Source organism: Papio anubis, chromosome 10 (genome assembly GCF_008728515.1).
Source record: "Papio anubis isolate 15944 chromosome 10, Panubis1.0, whole genome shotgun sequence".
NCBI classification, from domain to species: Eukaryota; Metazoa; Chordata; class Mammalia; order Primates; family Cercopithecidae; genus Papio; species Papio anubis.
The window spans coordinates 26,740,919-26,748,537 of record NC_044985.1 but is presented as its reverse complement, the minus strand read 5'-3'; the positions used below and the strand labels follow the sequence as shown (position 1 = coordinate 26,748,537).

At 38.1% G+C, this 7,619-nt stretch overlaps 1 pseudogene; it reads right to left on the bottom strand.

Annotated features, from left to right (window-relative positions):
* Positions 1-1,775: 1,775 nt before the first annotated feature.
* On the bottom strand, positions 1,776-3,715 carry LOC101001578 (annotated as a pseudogene).
* Between the last annotated feature and the right edge of the window lie 3,904 nt (positions 3,716-7,619).

Genomic DNA, 7,619 nt, shown 5'->3' with positions numbered 1-7,619 from the left:
TAAGAAAATAGCAAAAGAGCCTTGTAGAGAAGGATTTCACCAAGCTGAATCCACGATAGGCATAGCCATTGGAAAAAGACTGCAGTAGTAAGTTTGGCCTATTATTGGCCTATTATTGCTAGCAAAACCATTCCACCAAATAACCTACTTTTTTTTTTTTTTCCAAGAGATATGGTCTTACTCTGTCACTCAGGCTGGAGTGCAGTGGTGCAAATACAGCTCATTGCAGCTTCTACTTCCCGGGCTCAATCCATCCTCCTGCCTCAGCCTCCAGAGTAGCTGGGACTACAGGCATGCACCAACATGCCCAGCTAATTTTTGTGCTTTTTGTAGAGACAATGCTTTGCTATTTTGGCCAGGCTGATCTCAAACTTCTGAGCTCAAGCAGTCCACCTGCCTCAGCCTCCCAAAGTGCTGGGATTACGGGCATGAGCCACACCATGCTCAGCCCTAATTGCTTTTTTTTTTTTCCTTCCTGTTTGAACAAAGAAATTCTCAAAATACCAAATAATGCAGGTCAAAAATAACTCTATCTAACTGCTACCAAAGAGCAATTCTAGTTCCAACGGGACACTTGAAAGCCGAAGGGTAAAATATGATGTAATTTTTTTTAATGCAAGCCCAAGCCTACTTTCAGTCAATATGAATTACATTTATCTGGATCTCCACTTCTTTTTCAAATTCATTTTTACACCATGAAAGTATATTATTTGTTTGATTCTGTTTCTCTAATTTCTCTCTCTCTTCCCTACTGGCTTTTATTGGTCTCTGGGGTCCCTAGAGATCTCCTTCAGTGCCAGCTCCAATCCTCTTTGTTCCAGACCAAGTTTGGATGTCTCCCTAGTTTCCATTTTCTCTGCACCCTACTGAAATTCCAACACACAACTACAGCAGGAGGTAAACAATGCAGCAAAAATAACACATTCTAGTTAGAGTCTTTAAATAGAGGATTTATCTTAGAGGATTCTTCGTTGAAAGCAGATCAGTGAAGTTCTATGACTATGGTTCTGAAAAAAAATCCTGAGTTAAAAAGGCAGCCTGTCAAAATAGGCTGCTGTCTATATTAGAAATTACACAATAATTATGTCAAAAAGCTGTAATGCAAAGAAAAGTTCTTTCTTTCTTTCTTTTCTTTCTTTCTTTTCTTTTTCTTTCTTTCTTTCTTTCCTTTTTTCTTTCTTTCTTTCCTTCTTTCTTTCTCTCTTTTTTCTTTTTCTTTCTTTTTTTTTTTTTGAGACAGAGTCTTGCTCTGTCGCCCAGGCTGGAGTGCAGTGGTGTGATCTTGGCTCACTGCAACCTCCGCCTCCTGGGCCCATGCCATTCTCCTGCCTCAGCCTCCCGAATAGCTGGGACTACAGGTGCACGCCACCACGCCCTGCTAATTTTTTGTATTTTACTAGAGATGGGGTTTCACCGTGGTAGCCAGGATGGTCTTGATCTCCTGACATCGTGATCCTCCTGCCTCGGCCTCCCAAAGTGCTGGGATTACAAGTGTGAGCCACCACCACGCCCAGCCAAGAAAAGTACTTAAACAAACAAGCAAAGTCTTTAACATTTATCATCAACCCCACCGTAAAATATTGCACATGATATTCAGTCTTCTAATTTTGTCTCTAAGTGGATCAAAAAAGAAAATAAAAAGTCTGTTCAGATCGTCAAGTTTAACTTGAAAGTATAATGCCTGAGTCAGATGCTCATTCTAGTTCAATGCAGTGCCCAAACAGCAGAAACAGTTGCTGAAGAACATGACGAGTGATGGAGAAGAATGCTGCGTGTCAATCACAAATCCTCCAGATGAGAAGGAGCTGGTCTGGCAGGTATAACACAGGTGGGGAGCCCACACTACTCGAAGGACTTTGGAAATGTGCATTGCATCAAGTGGCTCGGTATAATCCCAATCATGGTATCATTTGGGGGAACTTCACCTTTCAAAAGACCTCTTCATCTTCTGCCATCTCCTTTTTCATAGACTTCTTAAACTCCTGAAGTTCTTTGACACTTATGTCTTCCCATATGTGATAAATAGAATCAATGACTTTGACTGCTTAATCACACAAGGATCAAAGGAGAAGGCGGCGTCCAATGGGTTGGTGCATGTTCACACTGAGTCCCCTTCACCGGTATTTCTGGCCTTTGTTCCTCTCACCTATAGTGTAGCAGACTCAATGATATTTATCTGTGACAGCAGCAAATAAGTTAACCACAGAGGGCAGGCAAATCTTCAGAGGATTTAGCTGACTAGTCACTATCCCTTAAAAATGTAGGCATTGAAGACATCTCAAACCTTCTCTCATGTTTACACTTAAAAGCTGCTTGTGTCTAAAAACAAAAGTGTGGAACATAGCTTGGAAGGCTGAGTAAAATGTCTGATGGAAAGCAATATCACAAAAAGCCTTCATTCTCAGATCCTGGTTACTAAGGTATTTGTGTGGCCAGTTAACCAAAAGACCTAGGCATGATTTTATAGTTGAAATGAGAGGAATGAATTTAGCTCTTGCCAAAGAGCTTCCAATATAATTTCCAGCAGCTCACCTGATGATAGCAGGATTATTTGGATCCTGCATTGTTTTTCCTAGAGATGTTCTAAAAATGCTTCTGAGAGTCCCAATTTTAAGTAATGGGGGTAAAACATGAAAAACTATACATGACAGGAGGCAGGGACGGGCAACAGGAGTTTGCCAAATATGTTTATCAGTTTTTGATATATTACAAATCCTTTATTTTGTTATCAACCTTAACATGTATTATACATACCAGACATACTTCACGTACAGAAAAAGCAAAGACAGCAGGATGTCCAGGCATTCAGCTGCAGGGTGCACCATCAGAACCATTTGGAGCCATTTGGAGTCAGCCTTAGAAACAGTCCTTTCATCTTTGTTCATATTAAACAATCATTCCATGGAATCTGTCCCACCACAAGTTTGACTGCTGTTTCCTCAGCATCTTCAGTATCCTGCCAGAATGCATTCACATCCAACTTGAATAGATTTTTTAATAATAAGCTTCAAAATTTCGTTCCTCAAAGTTGGAAAGTATATACTAATCTTTAGTAAGTTATGAATGTAACATTCCAATATTCTCTCCAATTGAACAAATGGAAATGTTTCTACCAGTATTGGCACAAACAACACAGTGCCAGTGGGACATATCTTGGTATTATTTGTAAGGTTGTATGACATGTGTCAAAATTTGCAGGAAGAAAATCACCTCCATCATCAGAATCTGAAACATTTACATGGCTCTTCTTAATGATCATTCAGGGAGGGTACCCCAAGTGGGAAGCAATTATGCTGAGACTTGGGCTAAGGAAGACAGTCTGTTGATACAAGATTACCCAGAGAAGCCAAATACTCTTCCACCACTGTTTGATTTCTATTCAACCAAGCCAATCTCAATGTAATACTGAGGAGCTGCTCAAAGTCTTTTGCCAAGTCCATGATAGAAGAGCAAAATTCTCACAGCCAGTACAAGATCTGGTCATCCTTTATGTCTGGATCTCACAGTTGGCTCTTCAACAGCTTAAAGGTATTTGTTTCATCTTTGTACTTCGGCAAGACTTCTGTCCCCGTTCCATCCAGATGAACAATTTGTCTTGGGGGAGAGCTGGAAAAGTAATTCTTGAAGGGAAGCATATCTGAAATACTGGTCCATGACATACCCAGCTTCTTGACCACAGAAGCTGAAGCCTCTGCTTCCCTGGCAATCGTGTGAGAAGCAGCCTGGCTGTCCTGGGGCTTAAAGTGATAGCTGCGCCTAGCCTGGAAGCCCTTTCTCTTGATTACTATGTTACAACCTGACATTGTTCAGCTATTTGCTTTATATAATTAATCCTTTTAGGGAGAATTGTATCCGACTTCTAAAATTCATTATTTAAGAATTCATTATTATTGCAGTAGCTCACTTTAAGTTCTTTGTTAAATTTCAAGTTTTAATTTCCCCCCACTGTTCAAAACATACTTAAATGCACCTATAGATAAAATCATAATAAGCCTGCATAAAATATTATAAAGAAACCGGAAATAGACACAGAAAAAAATCCCAGCTATAGCTTATATAAATCTGCTTCCTTAAATGCCAGATTTGTTACAAACACTTTGGAATATTTCATCGAAGTCTCAGTATAGGTGGAGAATGAGTTTCAGATCTCAGGAAAATAAAACACAAACATATAATGCCTTTGCATCAATATTCAATATAACATTTTCTCTTAAAAGAAACAATTTACATTTAAAAAACATTAGCATTGGATGTACATGCAGAGACATAACTGCACCTGCTTTCTGCCCTGAAGAAATGTACTGCAATTCCTTCTAGTCTGTATTACAATCTATTATCTAGCTCCAAAAACTATTTCAGCAGTGTTGTTTCAAAAATTAAACTATTATAATGTGGCTCAAGCAAATGATGGATCTTAAACTCGATATTCAGAGTATAGCCCTCTACTGCTGACAGAAATTGATCCTTCTAAATCTCCAAAGTCAAAACATATTCAAGGGGAAAAAAGTCTCAATTTGACTTTTAAAGTGATGTATTTTATTCTGCCCAGACAATAATTCTGTAGTATCATTTGGACACCTATTGTGTGCAAAATGTCAATGGACTGTCGGTAAAAAACAGGATTTTAAAGCTCTTTTAATTTTATTTATGTATTTTTTGGAAACAGGGACTCACTCTGTTGTCGAGGCTGGAATGCACTGGTTCCATAAAGGCTAACTCAGCCTCAGCCTCAGCCTCCAGGACTCGAGCAATCCTCTCATGTCAGCCTCCCACTGAGTAGCTGGTACCACAGGCATGTGCCACCACGTCCGGTTTATTTTTATGTTTTTTTTTTTTTTTTCTTTTTTTGTAGAGACAGAGTCTCCCTATGTTGCCCAGGCTGGTCCCAAATTTCTGGGGTCAAGCAATATTTTCACCTCAGCCTCCCAAAGTGCTGGGATTGCAAGCATGAGCCACCATACCTAGCCAGCTCTTTTAATTTTATACACCTATTGTTTTTTGTCTCTTGAATTGTTGTCCCTTTGCTTATGCTAAGTGAATCTCTGCATTTACTATTGCTGAGCAGATGGTCTTCTGTTGCTTCAGGCTGTGTTTTGATGAAGGTTTCTCATAAGTGAAATCTCACTATTTCCATATTTCCATAATATACCACATTCAGTCTTTTTTCACCATTTTTTGTTAAATTGGCTCCCTCTTCTTACAATACCTTTCATATTTGTTTCTGAAACTTTCCATCTTAAATCCTACTACAAAGTCTTACTAAAAAAAAAAAAAGAAGGTTGTTTTAAGCATTTTAGTCCTGCGTTTATATGATTCCATATAACATTAATATTTAACTCCCTTTAATGTCATTATTTACCCTTAACATTTTAATTTTTTAATAAGTATTGAAATTTTGGAATATTCAAATTAATATTTGAAAATATTCGAATATATGTTGGACCTCCAAATCGATTTTTTTAAGCAAGATCTATGTCATTTCTTTCTTGGATTCCTAGCAGGGACTCTAGAGGGGACCCGGTATTTGAACGTTGATTGACTGATTGTTTCTTCTATTTGTCATGCTGTTTGTCATTCCCATTGGACTCACTGCACAGGAGCCCACTAGTTTTTCTGCTACTATCCATCTTCATAGCGACACCATATGGTGGGTATGAGAACACAAAGGCTTTGATCAGCATTGAAAGTGGGCTCTCAAGGATCTCATACTGAATATTAGGTCCAGACATGGAGCGAAATTATATACTGATAAATATTTGCAAAGAAATCCACCAAATTTTGGAAGTAAGTTATTAAGTATTATGCTCTGAGCATGTATCTGCTTATAACACAAGGCTTATCTAAGTTTCTAAGATTGGGATAATTCACAGGTAGAAAATCCGCATGTGTAAGTGCCCTATCGGCCCTTTCACTTAACATTGATTATATTTATAAGTTCCTCTAAGGGAAGTTTAAAATCCTCTGTCTATCATTTCAAAAATCTATTGCTCAGAAGACAAGAACACACTAACAGGACACTCAAGCTGGAATGAACAGCAGAAATAAAACATCAAATGCTATTAAAGGAATTAACTAGAGCATTATTAAGAACTATCTGAGGATCAATATGGATCATGAAGCAAGAGGGCAAGGCACAGGCAACAAATCCAATCAGATCATCAGAAAAACACTGGTCAATGGTTTCCACTAGTGCTTCAATGGGAGGAATCAAGGTTATAACAAAAACTCACTGCAGAGATGTTATAGCTCATTGTGTATAAACATTTAATGTACTCAACTCTCATTACAGATATGGGTTCCAGTGTTTTTTACATATTCATTCTCTTTATACAATCCCTTCAAAAATGACCTCAAGATTTTGCTATATACAGAGCCCTGGTCTGTCTAGATGCAGATTTTCCGTTAAGTTCCTATTCTGGTATGCAGAGGAAGAAAAGGCATTAAAGCCTTACCTCTGCAGAATGCTCTCAATTAATTCTTCCTCAGTGTGCTACCTGTGCTACTATGCTGAGATGTCAAATGTGATCGAAAAATAAAGCCAAATTATAGCATTCAATAATTTCAGTGAACTGTACAGCTTTAAATTATCCCTTATTAGTTAACAACATGAACTATCTATTTCAATCAGACCAACCTTTTAACTATGCAAAATAACTCTCCTCCCATTTCTTCCACTGCATGCAGACTCTCCCAGCACAGACACAGATGCCATGCTGTCATACTCCTTATGCCCTGTCTGTCTTTGCTCTCCTTGGATAGCTTCTTCTTTCTTTCAGCCCATCTGTATCCTGACCATCTTTCAGAAGTCAGGGGTTGGGTGACACCCACTTGACAATACTGAGGACTTTTTTTTCTCTAATCCCCTTTTATTATTGTCAGTCAATTACATTGAACTTGTTCAAGCAGATGAATATAGGACACACTCAGTCAACTTTATGATGATTTATTTCTCTGCAGATGGCTTCATAAAAGCAAAAGTATCATATTTGCTACAGGGAGTCAGCTGGGCGCTGCCCCTATCAGAATTCTGTCACTTAGTAGGGCACCAAAGGATGGGTGGGAGGAGATGTTTTGTACTTGATGCCAACTCAGATGTTAAAAAACAGCTCCAAATACATTAGTATTTTCCTTGAAAACCTCTATGGAAGTGTCGTCAGTGCATTAATTTCAGATATTATGATCTAATTTATGTTTCTAACATGTATGATCAATTGATTTATGAGCACAGTCAAATATAGAGAAAATCATAAGATAGGAAGCCTCTTTATAGGTATCCTCCTTCATTATTCTCTGCCTCGCACTTCAATTTATCCAGTGTTCCCATACTGCTTGCCTTTCTAATTATGTTTTAGTGCTTCATTTGTTTCAGAAATAGTTTCATATCAATGTATGAGAAGAAAATACCTAACATGAATTAACACATTAGGATTGGTTGAATTTGAAACTGTCAGGGGCAGGTCACTGAATAATATGTGGAGACTTTTATAATTTTTTAAATTAAAAAATTATACATATTATTGTGATGGAGGGAGGATCTTTTCTGCTACTCTCTTAGGTTAAGTAACGAGGGGCTTGTGAATTAAACTAACAAAAGACAGATTAGCAGGAGGAAAAAAAGC